Source organism: Apis mellifera, assembly GCF_003254395.2.
Source record: "Apis mellifera strain DH4 linkage group LG11 unlocalized genomic scaffold, Amel_HAv3.1 GroupUN_132_associated_to_Group11, whole genome shotgun sequence".
Lineage (NCBI taxonomy): Eukaryota > Metazoa > Arthropoda > Insecta > Hymenoptera > Apidae > Apis > Apis mellifera.
Genome location: NW_020555822.1, coordinates 969 through 24,609, shown reverse-complemented (window position 1 = coordinate 24,609; position 23,641 = coordinate 969). Strand labels below are relative to the sequence as shown.

General features: G+C 21.5%; 1 long non-coding RNA gene across 23 annotated transcripts; it reads left to right on the top strand.

The window, feature by feature from the left end:
- The first annotated feature begins 7,925 nt into the window (after positions 1-7,925).
- LOC100578173 lies at positions 7,926-23,305 on the top strand. 23 transcript variants are annotated; one of them, XR_003306383.1, is made up of 9 exons: positions 7,983-8,137; positions 9,023-9,387; positions 9,548-10,640; positions 15,389-15,753; positions 15,912-16,474; positions 21,758-22,120; positions 22,273-22,516; positions 22,695-22,834; positions 23,268-23,305. It is a non-coding gene; the product is annotated as an uncharacterized LOC100578173 (long non-coding RNA). The 23 variants fall into 23 exon arrangements; XR_003306382.1 differs by lacking the exon at positions 23,268-23,305 and having other exon boundaries at positions 9,548-9,792; positions 9,974-10,640; positions 22,695-23,250; XR_003306373.1 differs by lacking the exon at positions 23,268-23,305 and having other exon boundaries at positions 9,548-9,792; positions 9,971-10,640; positions 22,695-23,250.
- Positions 23,306-23,641: the final 336 nt, after the last annotated feature.

Here is a 23,641-nt window from a genome sequence, read left to right as displayed (position 1 = left end):
CTCAATTTGTATCAAAATTGTTGATTTTCGTCACGAAAAATGCTCTTACGGCGAATTCTGCATCGAAAACGTTCTTCAGAGAGACGTTATCCAATCCAGAAACTCGCCCTGTGTTACTCAAATTCTGCAACGAGAAATTGATTTCGATAAGTTATGTAGAGTTTATTTTAGATATCGTCTCTCTGATCAATTTCGATTCCCAATTCGCCGTAACTCAACGATCAGCGATTTTCGTGTCGAAAAGAAGTTACAATTTTAATCAAAATCAATTTTTCATGGCAGAATTTTACATAATTTGGCGAGTTTTCGTTGGATGTCGTATTTCTGTTTGTTTTCGAACCCGAATTCGCGATTTACAGCCATTTCAGCGTCGAAAAGCTACAATTTTGATCAAAATCGCGAGTTTTCGTGTCAGAATTCAACGTAACTCGAGTATCAGCTTGAAAACGACTCTCTCAACGATATCAAAGCAGATTTTTTTCGCCGAAACTGCGATTTTCGTGACGAAAATATACTACATAACTTATCGAATCAATTTCTCGTTGCAGAATTTGAGTAACACAGGGCGAGTTTCTGGATTGGATAACGTCTCTCTGAAGAACGTTTTCGATGCAGAATTCGCCGTAAGAGCATTTTTCGTGACGAAAATCAACAATTTTGATACAAATTGAGTTTTCATGGAAGAATTTAGTCATAGCAATGCGAGTTTATTTTAGATATCGTCTCTCTGATCAATTTCGATTCCCCAATTCGCCGTAACTCAACGATCAGCGATTTTCGTGTCGAAAAGAAGTTACAATTTAATCAAAATCAATTTTTCATGGCAGAATTTTACATAATTTGGCGAGTTTTCGTTGGATGTCGTATTTCTGTTTGTTTTCGAACCCCGAATTCGCGATTTACAGCCATTTCAGCGTCGAAAAGCTACAATTTTGATCAAAATCGCGAGTTTTCGTGTCAGAATTCAACGTAACTCGAGTATCAGCTTGAAAACGACTCTCTCAACGATATCAAAGCAGATTTTTTTCGCCGAAACTGCGATTTTCGTGACGAAAATATACTACATAACTTATCGAAATCAATTTCTCGTTGCAGAATTTGAGTAACACAGGGCGAGTTTCTGGATTGGATAACGTCTCTCTGAAGAACGTTTTCGATGCAGAATTCGCCGTAAGAGCATTTTTCGTGACGAAAATCAACAATTTTGATACAAATTGAGTTTTCATGGAAGAATTTAGTCATAGCAATGCGAGTTTATTTTAGATATCGTCTCTCTGATCAATTTCGATTCCCAATTCGCCGTAACTCAACGATCAGCGATTTTCGTGTCGAAAAGAAGTTACAATTTTAATCAAAATCAATTTTTCATGGCAGAATTTTACATAATTTGGCGAGTTTTCGTTGGATGTCGTATTTCTGTTTGTTTTCGAACCCGAATTCGCGATTTACAGCCATTTCAGCGTCGAAAAGCTACAATTTTGATCAAAATCGCGAGTTTTCGTGTCAGAATTCAACGTAACTCGAGTATCAGCTTGAAAACGACTCTCTCAACGATATCAAAGCAGATTTTTTTCGCCGAAACTGCGATTTTCGTGACGAAAATATACTACATAACTTATCGAAATCAATTTCTCGTTGCAGAATTTGAGTAACACAGGGCGAGTTTCTGGATTGGATAACGTCTCTCTGAAGAACGTTTTCGATGCAGAATTCGCCGTAAGAGCATTTTTCGTGACGAAAATCAACAATTTTGATACAAATTGAGTTTTCATGGAAGAATTTAGTCATAGCAATGCGAGTTTATTTTAGATATCGTCTCTCTGATCAATTTCGATTCCCAATTCGCCGTAACTCAACGATCAGCGATTTTCGTGTCGAAAAGAAGTTACAATTTTAATCAAAATCAATTTTTCATGGCAGAATTTTACATAATTTGGCGAGTTTTCGTTGGATGTCGTATTTCTGTTTGTTTTCGAACCCGAATTCGCGATTTACAGCCATTTCAGCGTCGAAAAGCTACAATTTTGATCAAAATCGCGAGTTTTCGTGTCAGAATTCAACGTAACTCGAGTATCAGCTTGAAAACGACTCTCTCAACGATATCAAAGCAGATTTTTTTCGCCGAAACTGCGATTTTCGTGACGAAAATATACTACATAACTTATCGAAATCAATTTCTCGTTGCAGAATTTGAGTAACACAGGGCGAGTTTCTGGATTGGATAACGTCTCTCTGAAGAACGTTTTCGATGCAGAATTCGCCGTAAGAGCATTTTCGTGACGAAAATCAACAATTTTGATACAAATTGAGTTTTCATGGAAGAATTTAGTCATAGCAATGCGAGTTTATTTTAGATATCGTCTCTCTGATCAATTTCGATTCCCAATTCGCCGTAACTCAACGATCAGCGATTTTCGTGTCGAAAAGAAGTTACAATTTTAATCAAAATCAATTTTTCATGGCAGAATTTTACATAATTTGGCGAGTTTTCGTTGGATGTCGTATTTCTGTTTGTTTTCGAACCCGAATTCGCGATTTACAGCCATTTCAGCGTCGAAAAGCTACAATTTTGATCAAAATCGCGAGTTTTCGTGTCAGAATTCAACGTAACTCGAGTATCAGCTTGAAAACGACTCTCTCAACGATATCAAAGCAGATTTTTTCGCCGAAACTGCGATTTTCGTGACGAAAATATACTACATAACTTATCGAAATCAATTTCTCGTTGCAGAATTTGAGTAACACAGGGCGAGTTTCTGGATTGGATAACGTCTCTCTGAAGAACGTTTTCGATGCAGAATTCGCCGTAAGAGCACTTTTCGTGACGAAAATCAACAATTTTGATACAAATTGAGTTTTCATGGAAGAATTTAGTCATAGCAATGCGAGTTTATTTTAGATATCGTCTCTCTGATCAATTTCGATTCCCAATTCGCCGTAACTCAACGATCAGCGATTTTCGTGTCGAAAAGAAGTTACAATTTTAATCAAAATCAATTTTTCATGGCAGAATTTTACATAATTTGGCGAGTTTTCGTTGGATGTCGTATTTCTGTTTGTTTTCGAACCCGAATTCGCGATTTACAGCCATTTCAGCGTCGAAAAGCTACAATTTTGATCAAAATCGCGAGTTTTCGTGTCAGAATTCAACGTAACTCGAGTATCAGCTTGAAAACGACTCTCTCAACGATATCAAAGCAGATTTTTTTCGCCGAAACTGCGATTTTCGTGACGAAAATATACTACATAACTTATCGAAATCAATTTCTCGTTGCAGAATTTGAGTAACACAGGGCGAGTTTCTGGATTGGATAACGTCTCTCTGAAGAACGTTTTCGATGCAGAATTCGCCGTAAGAGCATTTTTCGTGACGAAAATCAACAATTTTGATACAAATTGAGTTTTCATGGAAGAATTTAGTCATAGCAATGCGAGTTTATTTTAGATATCGTCTCTCTGATCAATTTCGATTCCCAATTCGCCGTAACTCAACGATCAGCGATTTTCGTGTCGAAAAGAAGTTACAATTTTAATCAAAATCAATTTTTCATGGCAGAATTTTACATAATTTGGCGAGTTTTCGTTGGATGTCGTATTTCTGTTTGTTTTCGAACCCGAATTCGCGATTTACAGCCATTTCAGCGTCGAAAAGCTACAATTTTGATCAAAATCGCGAGTTTTCGTGTCAGAATTCAACGTAACTCGAGTATCAGCTTCATTACGCCTTAATTTTATTTTGTTTTTGAAAAGAAGCATTTTTTGTTATAATCGATTTTTCTTTTCTTAATTCTAAGAACCGTTATTTTTTATTAGAAAATCTTATTCTCATTTATTGTAAATTATTTCTTGACTATTGCAAAAAAGTAGCATATATCTCTACTTTCTTCAGGAATGAAGTAATTTTATTATTTCACATTTCTGGAAATTCTAAAATTTCCCAAATATATTTGAGCATAGAGATTGTACTCCCTTTCTCGAATTAACTTGCGGATATGGAAGTGAAGTGCAATGTTTCGTGCTTGCAATAAATTATTGTGCTTGCAGAAAATTATTTCTTTCTTTTTTATTTACGGTTATACAATCCTTTCAATATTACGTAACTTTATCGATTCCAGAATTTTCTCCCCTTTATAATGGCATTATATCTTGATGTTATATATCACAAAAAATTGTTTCTTCTTGGTTTGTACGTAATTATTAATAAAACCAATATTATTACTTAATAACATAAATATATATCAGTTACAAATATTATAAAAGATATAAATTTAGGATGATTATTTCGATTAATTCATGTAAATGTTGTTTCATTTAATTTTATATTTATACACATTCTATTAGATGTAATATATTTTATTGTTCATATAAATTACTTAGTAAAGTATGAGAAATTGGGAATTGGAATTTTTCCTTTTAATATCAATAGCAGCAGCATTTATAGATTATGCTTTTACTGATAAGCTATATTTATTACAAATTTATTACCAACAATTCGTGATAAATTGTATTATGAATATGAAGTGAATTTTGAATTTTTAATGCCACTATAAATTGATTTCATTGATTACATTTTATTTTAGTATTAGTAATTTTATATATGATTATTTTACATTTATTTGCACTTCATTTAACTGGTTCATCAAATCCATTAGGTTCAAATAGCAACAATAAAAATTTAAATTCATCCATATTTTTCAATTAAAGATTAATTAGGATTCGATATTATTTTATATATCGTTAAATTTGTTAAACATTAATTTCCATACCATTTAGAAAATCCAGATAATTATAAAATAGCAAACCCAATAAATATTCTAATACATATTAAATATGAAAGATAATTTTTATTTCCATATTTAATTTTAAATGCAATTCCTAATAAACTTAGTGAAGGTTAATTGGATTAGTAATATCAATTTTAATTTTATGTGTCATTATTTTATATAATAACAATTTAATAAATAATAAAATCAATCTATCTAATAAAATTTATTATTGAATATTTGTTTTATTTTATTAATAATAATTAATAATTTTATTTTATTGACATGATTAGGCAAACAATTAATTGAATATCTTTTTACAAATATTAATATATTATTTACTACCACATACTTCTTACATTTCTTTATATCATTTCATTTAAGAAAATTATGAGAAAATTTAATTTGAAAATCTTGGAATTAAATGATCTAAATTTAATTAATTTATAAAAATACGTTAATGAAATTGAATAAGTATATATTTTGAAAATATAATATAGAAATAAAATTTTCTACTAACTTTTAATACTCATTTTATTTACTCTATTTTCTTAAATTATATATATATATATATATATATTTGTTATTGAAAAATTTCTTTATATTACGCTGTTATCCCTAAGGTAATTTATTTTTCTAATTATAAATTATAAATCAAAAATATCTTTTAATCAAATTTAATTAATTATTAAATAATTATTAAATAAATAACTAAATTAAACAAAATTCTAAAGAATTTTATCGTCCCACAACAATTAAATTTTTGAATTTTTATTAAAAATTTAAATTCATTTTATAATTTAGAAACAGTTATTATTTCATTAATTCGTTTGTTCAATTGTTCAATTAAAAGATAATTTATTATGCTATCTTTGTTTTGTATGCTATCTAGTCAATATACTGCAGCTATTTAAATTTTACTTCATGGAGCAGATCGACCTAAAATTAAATTCAATAGGACATATTTTTGATAAACAGGTGAATAATATATTTGCCGAGTTTCTTTAAATTATATAATTTAAATAATTTCAATTTAAAATATATTTTTATTACTAATTTAATCATTATTTCTATATTTTTATAATTTTAATATATATTTTTATATAATAAATAAAATTTTAATTTAAATTTTTATTAAAACAAATTAAATTAAAAATTTAAATTTTTTAAATTAAAAAAAAATATTTCCATAATATTAAAATTAAATAAATTAAATTTCTATTCAAAATTTTCAGTTTATCTCATAAATTTTTAATATAAAAACTAATAAAATAAATTAAAATTTAATTTATTAAAATTTTTATATCTAAATTAAATTTATTTCTAAAAAGACTAGATATTAATAAGTTCGAATTATCGACATTTAATTTCTAAATTTATATTTATAATTTTAATGTTATAAAAAAAATTTTATAAATTTTATAAATTTCTCTTATTTTCGAGATATTTCAAATTCTTCTGATTAAATAAATTTTAATCAACCCTGATACAAAAGGTACAAAACAAAATTTTACTTCTTGATATTTAATAACTTTCATTCACATTATAAAATTTTAATTATAAAAATAAAAATTAATTCAAAATAATTATTTCAATTTAATTTAACTTCAATTTCTTTTAAATTTTAAAAATTATAATTTTGAACTTCAAAAAAAAAAATTTATTAAATTATAAAATTGAAAAAATTTTTTTAACTTTTTCAAGAAAATGTAAAAAAAAATATTTTTTTTAAACTAAAATTGTAAATCTAAAAATATTTTCCAGTACTTTTACCATGTTACCACTTATTTCAACTTTAATGAAATTGACGGGCAATTTGTACACTTTTTGAAACTATCTTCAACTAAAGTAATTATTTCAATTTACTCTTAAATTCTTTTATATATTTATATTAATATAAATAATCCAAAAATTAAATTTATTGAAACTCATTTCTTATCTTGAATATACTACATTTTGATTTGAATTATTTTTATCTAAAATATTTCTAACTCAAATTTATTCAAATTAATTAAAACAACAATACATAAGTTTAAACTCAAGTATTTCTTATCGTGGATTATCGAATTAATAAACAAGTATCCCTAATTAGATATAATAGACGCCGCCATATTATTTAATTTTAATAATTCAACATTTAATTATTTAAAATTTAATTTATTTTTCTATAATAGGATATCTAATCCTAGTTTTTTTATTAAACATTATAATTTTAATTAATTATAATTAATTATAATTATTTATAATTAATTTTAAATTTCACCTAAAATCAATAAATTCAATTACAATTTAAATTTTTACATGTAAATTTTACGAGAATAAATTAATTTATAACGTCAAGTTTAACTGTTATTGCTGGCATTTATATTAATCATTATTAAAATTAATTTCCGAATTAAACTTTCTTTTATTGATTATCAGAAATATCTATTAAGATTAATATATATTTTTAATAATAATTTAAATTTTATAAATAATTTATCAATATAATAAATTTAAAAATATTATATATATAAATAAATTACAAATTAATTATTTCAAATTTAATTTTCAACTTTTTACAAACAAATGAACTTATTATTCATATTTCTTAATACGTTATAATTTATATTAGTATAAATTTAATCTTTTCATATTTATAAATATATAAATATATATAATATATATAATACATAAATACATAAATATATAAATATATACAAATATATATATTTATATAATTATATATTCGTATTTATTTATATATAAATATATACAAACATATTAATATATATTTATATACTCGCGATATTTCATATATAAAACAAAATTATCATTAATTTCGATAACACAAATTCAATTGAATTTGTGTAAAGTGTATAAAAAATCATGTGCGACTAAGTGTATATATAATGTTCTTATTAATAGGTTAATAATGAAAAAATAAATAAATTTTACACAAAATGGATTATATTTACATTAAAAGAAATATTTCGTTCAGACATATTATCTAAATTAATTTAAAAAAATTAAAGATTGATCTAATTTGATGTGTTTATATATGTATATACGCGTGTGCGTATGTATATATGAAATAATATAATATAACTTTGTATATATATATATATATATATATATATATATATATATTTATGTATATAGTACACGTATATAGTATGCATTGTATCCTTTTATAAAAGTGAAAATTAAAGAAAGATAAAGATTTTTGATAATATAAATAATTTATATTTCTATGAAAATCTGTCATATACATCGTCTGGTAATATTAAAATTATTTGTTCGATAAATAAATACGTGATACCTTATGTTTATTAGAACTAAATATATATCAAAATTATGACAATTAAAATAATTAAAAGTAATATTGTTAACAGGTGTGGTACATTATTATAATTTATAACAATTTGATTGATATACTGCAAATATATATATATACACATATGAAATACTTTAAATCGAATGTTGTTATAGAAGAGCTAAAATACGTTTAGGTTATTTAATTTAAATATCGTTTTTTGCAGTCATGTTTAATCACGTTATTTTCTAATAGATATTCTGTGAATTTGTATTTGGTAAATCATATTCGTATATATATATATATGTGTGTATGTATGTATGTATGGATATATAAACACACACATATATTAATATATATTTAAAATACAATTTATAAAAATATAAATAAATTTAATGCATAATTTCAAATGATTGGTATGAATAATACGAAACAATTTTACGTAACCTTAATGATTATAATCTATATGAAAGTTGAAAATTTGTCAGTAAAAAGAGATAGAAAAAAGAAAATCAGTGGTTTGCAACAATAAATATTTTAATAAGAGTTTAGTGAAGTGTTCTAGTTTTCTTTAGTTTTCTTTGTTTGTTTAATTTAAAAGTGTGAAAGTGTAAATAATTTAACTATTTGTTCTTCAACAAATTTTTTACAGATTTATATTATAAAATTCACAAATGTTGATACAATAGAAATTTAGAACATAAATAAAAATAAATGTTACATATAGCTTCAATCCATATCAAATTTCATATTGTCGTTATTTCGAACGTTCTTTTATAAATTATACCACATAATTAAGAAATTATAATAAAACAGAAATATTTAAACTCATAATAATTTTTGTGTTTAAATATATTGATAAACATTCTTAATAATAATAATTCATTTCAAATATATTTTGTTTCATAAAAGGATTTAATTGTCCGTATTAATAATAAAGAATAATATTATTTAACTGTATTAGGTGGAAATGGATAATGTATAAATATTCGACAATGTGGAAATTATAATGGTCTAATCTCGTGGTTTATATTGTAAAAACTGTAAATACTCTGATGGAATATTTAAAGGATCTGGTAAAAAAATAAAATTCATGAACCGAAGCACATGTAAACTTATTACGGGCACAATTGCTCAATTTTTTTCTATAGAAGATAAAGTCGAGATAAAAGTCCGAATGGATAATATCGTGTGGATTTGTTCAATTGCCATTAATAAATTTGTAAAAATTTGTAATGAAATGACAACACTCGTTTCATTAAAATCCACTGCATTATGTTTTCTTGTGAAAATGGTGTAGGAAGTTTTGACTCTAGTCTTTTTAAATTGGTAAGTTTCCCTTAAATCATAAAATTAAAAATTAAACTCCATATATATATATATATATTATTAGAATAAGACAAATATTAACGTCAATGACTTTTATGTAATAAAATCAATTATGATATTATGTAATAATATCAATTTTTTTTTTTTTCGTTTTTATAAGGACAAAATTTTTCCAATATGCATACTGTCACTGCACACACTGTCAACGTACACAGGCAGTCTTAAAATGTTATGCAGAAACACGACCGTTATCTTTAAGACTATTCTATTCTATCATCTTTAAACGTAATGAAACGAAGCAAGAAATTTGGTTATCAGATATAGGAACTGTTGGTCCTTCGGTAGAACGTGTATTTAAAAGTATAATGACAGTAAAATACTAAGCTTGGATTAAACATCCATCAGGTTAAAATATTCATTTTCCTCTTTTCATTAGAAAATTAAAACAGACAGAATCTAACATCATTATTTTTGTTCTTCTTCTATGATTATAGTAAACGTACATTTTTTACATACATTTTTATGCTTTTTACGTTTGATTTGTGTGATTTAAATACAAATACAACGATAATTTTGTTTTCAGAAGAATTTGAAGAAAATTGTGAATATTAATTTAGATGAAAATGATTTAAGCGTATCAAAAGAATATTAACATTAACGTATCACGTATCACAAAATAATAACATAAGAAGATAAAATGATAAGCATTGGATAAGAATATTGGTATGAAATATTTTTACGAAATATTCATTTTATTTAAATAAAATTTTAAATCTCGATAATCTAACAACGGATGATGCAGATACAGATGTTAAGAGATGATACTTTAACAATTGAAAGTTTAGATGGAAATAGATTATATTTGGATTTCACGGCTCAATTTAGAATCTATAATTTTACCACACAGTATCGTTGAAAATTTTGAAGTTGGACGTGATCGTTCCTTATTAGAGGATAATATGATATCTATTTATATTTTATATTTTTATATTTAACATATATTCAATGATAGGCAATGATAGAGACTAGCATGATGAAATTAAATAGAAGTTTGAATATGATATGATAAGCGATATGTAATTGAACAAATAAGTCATAGAAAGAAATTGAAAATAAATTTATGAGCGAAAATAAATATAAATCTGATGATATTTTCAGTTAACAGTATTCCTACGCATTTAGAAGTATTGAAAAAAGAAAAACAAAGGAAATGCAATATAGTACTAGCAACAATTTGAAAAATAATTAGATAGGTAAGAAAAGAAAGAGATCAAAAAGCTGAAAAAAATTGTTTGAAACGAACATATGTACATATATATATACATACATATAAATTTATTATTAATATATATAAATATACAGTAATATACAGAATAATATACAGTAAAACTGTCATGTTTCACTTTAAACAGAATAATATAAATTATTGGATTATCTAAAAAATTATATTGAACATTTAGACTACTGATATTAGTACTATTAGTTTGATTATTCGAGATCTCACTTGCAATTTAATATATAGTCACAAAAATTGTTTATACTATCTTGTAATGAAATTGAATTATCATGAAAGATTTGATTTGAATGAGAACTTACATATATACGATATATTAAAATGTTATGTGTAGAACAATTTATTTTTGGAGAAAAAATTTCTTTGAGTATGTGAAATCAACTCTCACTTTTCCATGTTTTGCATACAATTTCTTCTGAAAATATTTCTTTCTATCTCCGATGATAGAGATAGAATTAAATATTTTATAATTTAAAATTTCGTTTCATTTTAAATTATTATGAAATGAAATTATGTAAAGAAAGAAAAATAATATTGAAACTTGAAAAATTGAGTTTACGTGCAATTCCTAATAAACTTAGTGAAGGTTAATTGGATTAGTAATATCAATTTTAATTTTATGTGTCATTATTTTATATAATAACAATTTAATAAATAATAAAATCAATCTATCTAATAAAATTTATTATTGAATATTTGTTTTATTTTATTAATAATAATTAATAATTTTATTTTATTGACATGATTAGGCAAACAATTAATTGAATATCTTTTTACAAATATTAATATATTATTTACTACCACATACTTCTTACATTTCTTTATATCATTTCATTTAAGAAAATTATGAGAAAATTTAATTTGAAAATCTTGGAATTAAATGATCTAAATTTAATTAATTTATAAAAATACGTTAATGAAATTGAATAAGTATATATTTTGAAAATATAATATAGAAATAAAATTTTCTACTAACTTTTAATACTCATTTTATTTACTCTATTTTCTTAAATTATATATATATATATATATATATTTGTTATTGAAAAATTTCTTTATATTACGCTGTTATCCCTAAGGTAATTTATTTTTCTAATTATAAATTATAAATCAAAAATATCTTTTAATCAAATTTAATTAATTATTAAATAATTATTAAATAAATAACTAAATTAAACAAAATTCTAAAGAATTTTATCGTCCCACAACAATTAAATTTTTGAATTTTTATTAAAAATTTAAATTCATTTTATAATTTAGAAACAGTTATTATTTCATTAATTCGTTTGTTCAATTGTTCAATTAAAAGATAATTTATTATGCTATCTTTGTTTTGTATGCTATCTAGTCAATATACTGCAGCTATTTAAATTTTACTTCATGGAGCAGATCGACCTAAAATTAAATTCAATAGGACATATTTTTGATAAACAGGTGAATAATATATTTGCCGAGTTTCTTTAAATTATATAATTTAAATAATTTCAATTTAAAATATATTTTTATTACTAATTTAATCATTATTTCTATATTTTTATAATTTTAATATATATTTTTATATAATAAATAAAATTTTAATTTAAATTTTTATTAAAACAAATTAAATTAAAAATTTAAATTTTTTAAATTAAAAAAAAATATTTCCATAATATTAAAATTAAATAAATTAAATTTCTATTCAAAATTTTCAGTTTATCTCATAAATTTTTAATATAAAAACTAATAAAATAAATTAAAATTTAATTTATTAAAATTTTTATATCTAAATTAAATTTATTTCTAAAAAGACTAGATATTAATAAGTTCGAATTATCGACATTTAATTTCTAAATTTATATTTATAATTTTAATGTTATAAAAAAAATTTTATAAATTTTATAAATTTCTCTTATTTTCGAGATATTTCAAATTCTTCTGATTAAATAAATTTTAATCAACCCTGATACAAAAGGTACAAAACAAAATTTTACTTCTTGATATTTAATAACTTTCATTCACATTATAAAATTTTAATTATAAAAATAAAAATTAATTCAAAATAATTATTTCAATTTAATTTAACTTCAATTTCTTTTAAATTTTAAAAATTATAATTTTGAACTTCAAAAAAAAAAATTTATTAAATTATAAAATTGAAAAAATTTTTTTAACTTTTTCAAGAAAATGTAAAAAAAAATATTTTTTTTAAACTAAAATTGTAAATCTAAAAATATTTTCCAGTACTTTTACCATGTTACCACTTATTTCAACTTTAATGAAATTGACGGGCAATTTGTACACTTTTTGAAACTATCTTCAACTAAAGTAATTATTTCAATTTACTCTTAAATTCTTTTATATATTTATATTAATATAAATAATCCAAAAATTAAATTTATTGAAACTCATTTCTTATCTTGAATATACTACATTTTGATTTGAATTATTTTTATCTAAAATATTTCTAACTCAAATTTATTCAAATTAATTAAAACAACAATACATAAGTTTAAACTCAAGTATTTCTTATCGTGGATTATCGAATTAATAAACAAGTATCCCTAATTAGATATAATAGACGCCGCCATATTATTTAATTTTAATAATTCAACATTTAATTATTTAAAATTTAATTTATTTTTCTATAATAGGATATCTAATCCTAGTTTTTTTATTAAACATTATAATTTTAATTAATTATAATTAATTATAATTATTTATAATTAATTTTAAATTTCACCTAAAATCAATAAATTCAATTACAATTTAAATTTTTACATGTAAATTTTACGAGAATAAATTAATTTATAACGTCAAGTTTAACTGTTATTGCTGGCATTTATATTAATCATTATTAAAATTAATTTCCGAATTAAACTTTCTTTTATTGATTATCAGAAATATCTATTAAGATTAATATATATTTTTAATAATAATTTAAATTTTATAAATAATTTATCAATATAATAAATTTAAAAATATTATATATATAAATAAATTACAAATTAATTATTTCAAATTTAATTTTCAACTTTTTACAAACAAATGAACTTATTATTCATATTTCTTAATACGTTATAATTTATATTAGTATAAATTTAATCTTTTCATATTTATAAATATATAAATATATATAATATATATAATACATAAATACATAAATATATAAATATATACAAATATATATATTTATATAATTATATATTCGTATTTATTTATATATAAATATATACAAACATATTAATATATATTTATATACTCGCGATATTTCATATATAAAACAAAATTATCATTAATTTCGATAACACAAATTCAATTGAATTTGTGTAAAGTGTATAAAAAATCATGTGCGACTAAGTGTATATATAATGTTCTTATTAATAGGTTAATAATGAAAAAATAAATAAATTTTACACAAAATGGATTATATTTACATTAAAAGAAATATTTCGTTCAGACATATTATCTAAATTAATTTAAAAAAATTAAAGATTGATCTAATTTGATGTGTTTATATATGTATATACGCGTGTGCGTATGTATATATGAAATAATATAATATAACTTTGTATATATATATATATATATATATATATATTTATGTATATAGTACACGTATATAGTATGCATTGTATCCTTTTATAAAAGTGAAAATTAAAGAAAGATAAAGATTTTTGATAATATAAATAATTTATATTTCTATGAAAATCTGTCATATACATCGTCTGGTAATATTAAAATTATTTGTTCGATAAATAAATACGTGATACCTTATGTTTATTAGAACTAAATATATATCAAAATTATGACAATTAAAATAATTAAAAGTAATATTGTTAACAGGTGTGGTACATTATTATAATTTATAACAATTTGATTGATATACTGCAAATATATATATATACACATATGAAATACTTTAAATCGAATGTTGTTATAGAAGAGCTAAAATACGTTTAGGTTATTTAATTTAAATATCGTTTTTTGCAGTCATGTTTAATCACGTTATTTTCTAATAGATATTCTGTGAATTTGTATTTGGTAAATCATATTCGTATATATATATATATGTGTGTATGTATGTATGTATGGATATATAAACACACACATATATTAATATATATTTAAAATACAATTTATAAAAATATAAATAAATTTAATGCATAATTTCAAATGATTGGTATGAATAATACGAAACAATTTTACGTAACCTTAATGATTATAATCTATATGAAAGTTGAAAATTTGTCAGTAAAAAGAGATAGAAAAAAGAAAATCAGTGGTTTGCAACAATAAATATTTTAATAAGAGTTTAGTGAAGTGTTCTAGTTTTCTTTAGTTTTCTTTGTTTGTTTAATTTAAAAGTGTGAAAGTGTAAATAATTTAACTATTTGTTCTTCAACAAATTTTTTACAGATTTATATTATAAAATTCACAAATGTTGATACAATAGAAATTTAGAACATAAATAAAAATAAATGTTACATATAGCTTCAATCCATATCAAATTTCATATTGTCGTTATTTCGAACGTTCTTTTATAAATTATACCACATAATTAAGAAATTATAATAAAACAGAAATATTTAAACTCATAATAATTTTTGTGTTTAAATATATTGATAAACATTCTTAATAATAATAATTCATTTCAAATATATTTTGTTTCATAAAAGGATTTAATTGTCCGTATTAATAATAAAGAATAATATTATTTAACTGTATTAGGTGGAAATGGATAATGTATAAATATTCGACAATGTGGAAATTATAATGGTCTAATCTCGTGGTTTATATTGTAAAAACTGTAAATACTCTGATGGAATATTTAAAGGATCTGGTAAAAAAATAAAATTCATGAACCGAAGCACATGTAAACTTATTACGGGCACAATTGCTCAATTTTTTTCTATAGAAGATAAAGTCGAGATAAAAGTCCGAATGGATAATATCGTGTGGATTTGTTCAATTGCCATTAATAAATTTGTAAAAATTTGTAATGAAATGACAACACTCGTTTCATTAAAATCCACTGCATTATGTTTTCTTGTGAAAATGGTGTAGGAAGTTTTGACTCTAGTCTTTTTAAATTGGTAAGTTTCCCTTAAATCATAAAATTAAAAATTAAACTCCATATATATATATATATTATTAGAATAAGACAAATATTAACGTCAATGACTTTTATGTAATAAAATCAATTATGATATTATGTAATAATATCAATTTTTTTTTTTTTCGTTTTTATAAGGACAAAATTTTTCCAATATGCATACTGTCACTGCACACACTGTCAACGTACACAGGCAGTCTTAAAATGTTATGCAGAAACACGACCGTTATCTTTAAGACTATTCTATTCTATCATCTTTAAACGTAATGAAACGAAGCAAGAAATTTGGTTATCAGATATAGGAACTGTTGGTCCTTCGGTAGAACGTGTATTTAAAAGTATAATGACAGTAAAATACTAAGCTTGGATTAAACATCCATCAGGTTAAAATATTCATTTTCCTCTTTTCATTAGAAAATTAAAACAGACAGAATCTAACATCATTATTTTTGTTCTTCTTCTATGATTATAGTAAACGTACATTTTTTACATACATTTTTATGCTTTTTACGTTTGATTTGTGTGATTTAAATACAAATACAACGATAATTTTGTTTTCAGAAGAATTTGAAGAAAATTGTGAATATTAATTTAGATGAAAATGATTTAAGCGTATCAAAAGAATATTAACATTAACGTATCACGTATCACAAAATAATAACATAAGAAGATAAAATGATAAGCATTGGATAAGAATATTGGTATGAAATATTTTTACGAAATATTCATTTTATTTAAATAAAATTTTAAATCTCGATAATCTAACAACGGATGATGCAGATACAGATGTTAAGAGATGATACTTTAACAATTGAAAGTTTAGATGGAAATAGATTATATTTGGATTTCACGGCTCAATTTAGAATCTATAATTTTACCACACAGTATCGTTGAAAATTTTGAAGTTGGACGTGATCGTTCCTTATTAGAGGATAATATGATATCTATTTATATTTTTATATTTTTATATTTAACATATATTCAATGATAGGCAATGATAGAGACTAGCATGATGAAATTAAATAGAAGTTTGAATATGATATGATAAGCGATATGTAATTGAACAAATAAGTCATAGAAAGAAATTGAAAATAAATTTATGAGCGAAAATAAATATAAATCTGATGATATTTTCAGTTAACAGTATTCCTACGCATTTAGAAGTATTGAAAAAAGAAAAACAAAGGAAATGCAATATAGTACTAGCAACAATTTGAAAAATAATTAGATAGGTAAGAAAAGAAAGAGATCAAAAAGCTGAAAAAAATTGTTTGAAACGAACATATGTACATATATATATACATACATATAAATTTATTATTAATATATATAAATATACAGTAATATACAGAATAATATACAGTAAAACTGTCATGTTTCACTTTAAACAGAATAATATAAATTATTGGATTATCTAAAAAATTATATTGAACATTTAGACTACTGATATTAGTACTATTAGTTTGATTATTCGAGATCTCACTTGCAATTTAATATATAGTCACAAAAATTGTTTATACTATCTTGTAATGAAATTGAATTATCATGAAAGATTTGATTTGAATGAGAACTTACATATATACGATATATTAAAATGTTATGTGTAGAACAATTTATTTTTGGAGAAAAAATTTCTTTGAGTATGTGAAATCAACTCTCACTTTTCCATGTTTTGCATACAATTTCTTCTGAAAATATTTCTTTCTATCTCCGATGATAGAGATAGAATTAAATATTTTATAATTTAAAATTTCGTTTCATTTTAAATTATTATGAAATGAAATTATGTAAAGAAAGAAAAATAATATTGAAACTTGAAAAATTGAGTTTACGTGCAATTCCTAATAAACTTAGTGAAGGTTAATTGGATTAGTAATATCAATTTTAATTTTATGTGTCATTATTTTATATAATAACAATTTAATAAATAATAAAATCAATCTATCTAATAAAATTTATTATTGAATATTTGTTTTATTTTATTAATAATAATTAATAATTTTATTTTATTGACATGATTAGGCAAACAATTAATTGAATATCTTTTTACAAATATTAATATATTATTTACTACCACATACTTCTTACATTTCTTTATATCATTTCATTTAAGAAAATTATGAGAAAATTTAATTTGAAAATCTTGGAATTAAATGATCTAAATTTAATTAATTTATAAAAATACGTTAATGAAATTGAATAAGTATATATTTTGAAAATATAATATAGAAATAAAATTTTCTACTAACTTTTAATACTCATTTTATTTACTCTATTTTCTTAAATTATATATATATATATATATATATTTGTTATTGAAAAATTTCTTTATATTACGCTGTTATCCCTAAGGTAATTTATTTTTCTAATTATAAATTATAAATCAAAAATATCTTTTAATCAAATTTAATTAATTATTAAATAATTATTAAATAAATAACTAAATTAAACAAAATTCTAAAGAATTTTATCGTCCCACAACAATTAAATTTTTGAATTTTTATTAAAAATTTAAATTCATTTTATAATTTAGAAACAGTTATTATTTCATTAATTCGTTTGTTCAATTGTTCAATTAAAAGATAATTTATTATGCTATCTTTGTTTTGTATGCTATCTAGTCAATATACTGCAGCTATTTAAATTTTACTTCATGGAGCAGATCGACCTAAAATTAAATTCAATAGGACATATTTTTGATAAACAGGTGAATAATATATTTGCCGAGTTTCTTTAAATTATATAATTTAAATAATTTCAATTTAAAATATATTTTTATTACTAATTTAATCATTATTTCTATATTTTTATAATTTTAATATATATTTTTATATAATAAATAAAATTTTAATTTAAATTTTTATTAAAACAAATTAAATTAAAAATTTAAATTTTTTAAATTAAAAAAAAATATTTCCATAATATTAAAATTAAATAAATTAAATTTCTATTCAAAATTTTCAGTTTATCTCATAAATTTTTAATATAAAAACTAATAAAATAAATTAAAATTTAATTTATTAAAATTTTTATATCTAAATTAAATTTATTTCTAAAAAGACTAGATATTAATAAGTTCGAATTATCGACATTTAATTTCTAAATTTATATTTATAATTTTAATGTTATAAAAAAAATTTTATAAATTTTATAAATTTCTCTTATTTTCGAGATATTTCAAATTCTTCTGATTAAATAAATTTTAATCAACCCTGATACAAAAGGTACAAAACAAAATTTTACTTCTTGATATTTAATAACTTTCATTCACATTATAAAATTTTAATTATAAAAATAAAAATTAATTCAAAATAATTATTTCAATTTAATTTAACTTCAATTTCTTTTAAATTTTAAAAATTATAATTTTGAACTTCAAAAAAAAAAATTTATTAAATTATAAAATTGAAAAAATTTTTTTAACTTTTTCAAGAAAATGTAAAAAAAAATATTTTTTTAAACTAAAATTGTAAATCTAAAAATATTTTCCAGTACTTTTACCATGTTACCACTTATTTCAACTTTAATGAAATTGACGGGCAATTTGTACACTTTTTGAAACTATCTTCAACTAAAGTAATTATTTCAATTTACTCTTAAATTCTTTTATATATTTATATTAATATAAATAATCCAAAAATTAAATTTATTGAAACTCATTTCTTATCTTGAATATACTACATTTTGATTTGAATTATTTTTATCTAAAATATTTCTAACTCAAATTTATTCAAATTAATTAAAACAACAATACATAAGTTTAAACTCAAGTATTTCTTATCGTGGATTATCGAATTAATAAACAAGTATCCCTAATTAGATATAATAGACGCCGCCATATTATTTAATTTTAATAATTCAACATTTAATTATTTAAAATTTAATTTATTTTCTATAATAGGATATCTAATCCTAGTTTTTTTATTAAACATTATAATTTTAATTAATTATAATTAATTATAATTATTTATAATTAATTTTAAATTTCACCTAAAATCAATAAATTCAATTACAATTTAAATTTTTACATGTAAATTTTACGAGAATAAATTAATTTATAACGTCAAGTTTAACTGTTATTGCTGGCATTTATATTAATCATTATTAAAATTAATTTCCGAATTAAACTTTCTTTTATTGATTATCAGAAATATCTATTAAGATTAATATATATTTTTAATAATAATTTAAATTTTATAAATAATTTATCAATATAATAAATTTAAAAATATTATATATATAAATAAATTACAAATTAATTATTTCAAATTTAATTTTCAACTTTTTACAAACAAATGAACTTATTATTCATATTTCTTAATACGTTATAATTTATATTAGTATAAATTTAATCTTTTCATATTTATAAATATATAAATATATATAATATATATAATACATAAATACATAAATATATAAATATATACAAATATATATTTATATAATTATATATTCGTATTTATTTATATATAAATATATACAAACATATTAATATATATTATATACTCGCGATATTTCATATATAAAACAAATTATCATTAATTTCGATAACACAAATTCAATTGAATTTGTGTAAAGTGTATAAAAATCATGTGCGACTAAGTGTATATATAATGTTCTTATTAATAGGTTAATAATGAAAAAATAAATAAATTTTACACAAAATGGATTATATTTACATTAAAAGAAATATTTCGTTCAGACATATTATCTAAATTAATTTAAAAAAATTAAAGATTGATCTAATTTGATGTGTTTATATATGTATATACGCGTGTGCGTATGTATATATGAAATAATATAATATAACTTTGTATATATATATATATAAATATATATATATATATATATATATATATATTTATGTATATAGTACACGTATATAGTATGCATTGTATCCTTTTATAAAAGTGAAAATTAAAGAAAGATAAAGATTTTTGATAATATAAATAATTTATATTTTTATGAAAATCTGTCATATACATCGTCTGGTAATATTAAAATTATTTGTTCGATAAATAAATACGTGATACCTTATGTTTATTAGAACTAAATATATATCAAAATTATGACAATTAAAATAATTAAAAGTAATATTGTTAACAGGTGTGGTACATTATTATAATTTATAACAATTTGATTGATATACTGCAAATATATATATATACACATATGAAATACTTTAAATCGAATGTTGTTATAGAAGAGCTAAAATACGTTTAGGTTATTTAATTTAAATATCGTTTTTTGCAGTCATGTTTAATCACGTTATTTTCTAATAGATATTCTGTGAATTTGTATTTGGTAAATCATATTCGTATATATATATATATGTGTGTATGTATGTATGTATGGATATATAAACACACACATATATTAATATATATTTAAAATACAATTTATAAAAATATAAATAAATTTAATGCATAATTTCAAATGATTGGTATGAATAATACGAAACAATTTTACGTAACCTTAATGATTATAATCTATATGAAAGTTGAAAATTTGTCAGTAAAAAGAGATAGAAAAAAGAAAATCAGTGGTTTGCAACAATAAATATTTAATAAGAGTTTAGTGAAGTGTTCTAGTTTTCTTTAGTTTCTTGTTTGTTTAATTTAAAAGTGTGAAAGTGTAAATAATTTAACTATTTGTTCTTCAACAATTTTTTACAGATTTATATTATAAAATTCACAAATGTTGATACAATAGAAATTTAGAACATAAATAAAAATAAATGTTACATATAGCTTCAATCCATATCAAATTTCATATTGTCGTTATTTCGAACGTTCTTTTATAAATTATACCACATAATTAAGAAATTATAATAAAACAGAAATATTAAACTCATAATAATTTTTGTGTTTAAATATATTGATAAACATCTTAATAATAATAATTCATTTCAAATATATTTTGTTTCATAAAAGGATTAATTGTCCGTATTAATAATAAAGAATAATATTATTTAACTGTATTAGGTGGAAATGGATAATGTATAATATTCGACAATGTGGAAATTATAATGGTCTAATCTCGTGGTTTATATTGTAAAAACTGTAAATACTCTGATGGAATATTTAAAGGATCTGGTAAAAAAAATAAAATTCATGAACCGAAGCACATGTAAACTTATTACGGGCACAATTGCTCAATTTTTTTCTATAGAAGATAAAGTCGAGATAAAAGTCCGAATGGATAATATCGTGTGGATTTGTTCAATTGCCATTAATAAATTTGTAAAATTTGTAATGAAATGACAACACTCGTTTCATTAAAATCCACTGCATTATGTTTTCTTGTGAAAATGGTGTAGGAAGTTTTGACTCTAGTCTTTTAAATTGGTAAGTTCCCTTAAATCATAAAATTAAAAATTAAACTCCATAATATATATATATTATTAGAATAAGACAAATATTAACGTCAATGACTTTTATGTAATAAAATCAATTATGATATTTGTAATAATATCAATTTTTTTTTTTCGTTTTATAAGGACAAAATTTTTCCAATATGCATACTGTCACTGCACACACTGTCAACGTACACAGGCAGTCTTAAATGTTATGCAGAAACACGACCGTTATCTTTAAGACTATTCTATTCTATCATCTTTAAACGTAATGAAACGAAGCAAGAAATTTGGTTATCAGATATAGGAACTGTTGGTCCTTCGGTAGAACGTGTATTTAAAAGTATAATGACAGTAAAATACTAAGCTTGGATTAAACATCCATCAGGTTAAAATATTCATTTTCCTCTTTTCATTAGAAAATTAAAACAGACAGAATCTAACATCATTATTTTTGTTCTTCTTCTATGATTATAGTAAACGTACATTTTTTACATACATTTTTATGCTTTTTACGTTTGATTTGTGTGATTTAAATACAAATACAACGATAATTTTGTTTTCAGAAGAATTTGAAGAAAATTGTGAATATTAATTTAGATGAAAATGATTTAAGCGTATCAAAAGAATATTAACATTAACGTATCACGTATCACAAAATAATAACATAAGAAGATAAAATGATAAGCATTGGATAAGAATATTGGTATGAAATATTTTTACGAAATATTCATTTTATTTAAATAAAATTTTAAATCTCGATAATCTAACAACGGATGATGCAGATACAGATGTTAAGAGATGATACTTTAACAATTGAAAGTTTAGATGGAAATAGATTATATTTGGATTTCACGGCTCAATTTAGAATCTATAATTTACCACACAGTATCGTTGAAAATTTTGAAGTTGGACGTGATCGTTCCTTATTAGAGGATAATATGATATCTATTTATATTTTTATATTTTTATATTTAACATATATTCAATGATAGGCAATGATAGAGACTAGCATGATGAAATTAAATAGAAGTTTGAATATGATATGATAAGCGATATGTAATTGAACAATAAGTCATAGAAAGAAATTGAAATAAATTTATGAGCGAAAATAAATATAAATCTGATGATATTTTCAGTTAACAGTATTCCTACGCATTTAGAAGTATTGAAAAAAGAAAAACAAAGGAAATGCAATATAGTACTAGCAACAATTTGAAAATAATTAGATAGGTAAGAAAAGAAAGAGATCAAAAGCTGAAAAAAATTGTTTGAAACGAACATATGTACATATATATATACATACATATAAATTTATTATTATATATATAAATATACAGTAATATACAGATAATATACAGTAAAACTGTCATGTTTCACTTTAAACAGAATAATATAAATTATTGGATTATCTAAAAATTATATTGAACATTTAGACTACTGATATTAGTACTATTAGTTTGATTATTCGAGATCTCACTTGCAATTTAATATATAGTCACAAAAATTGTTT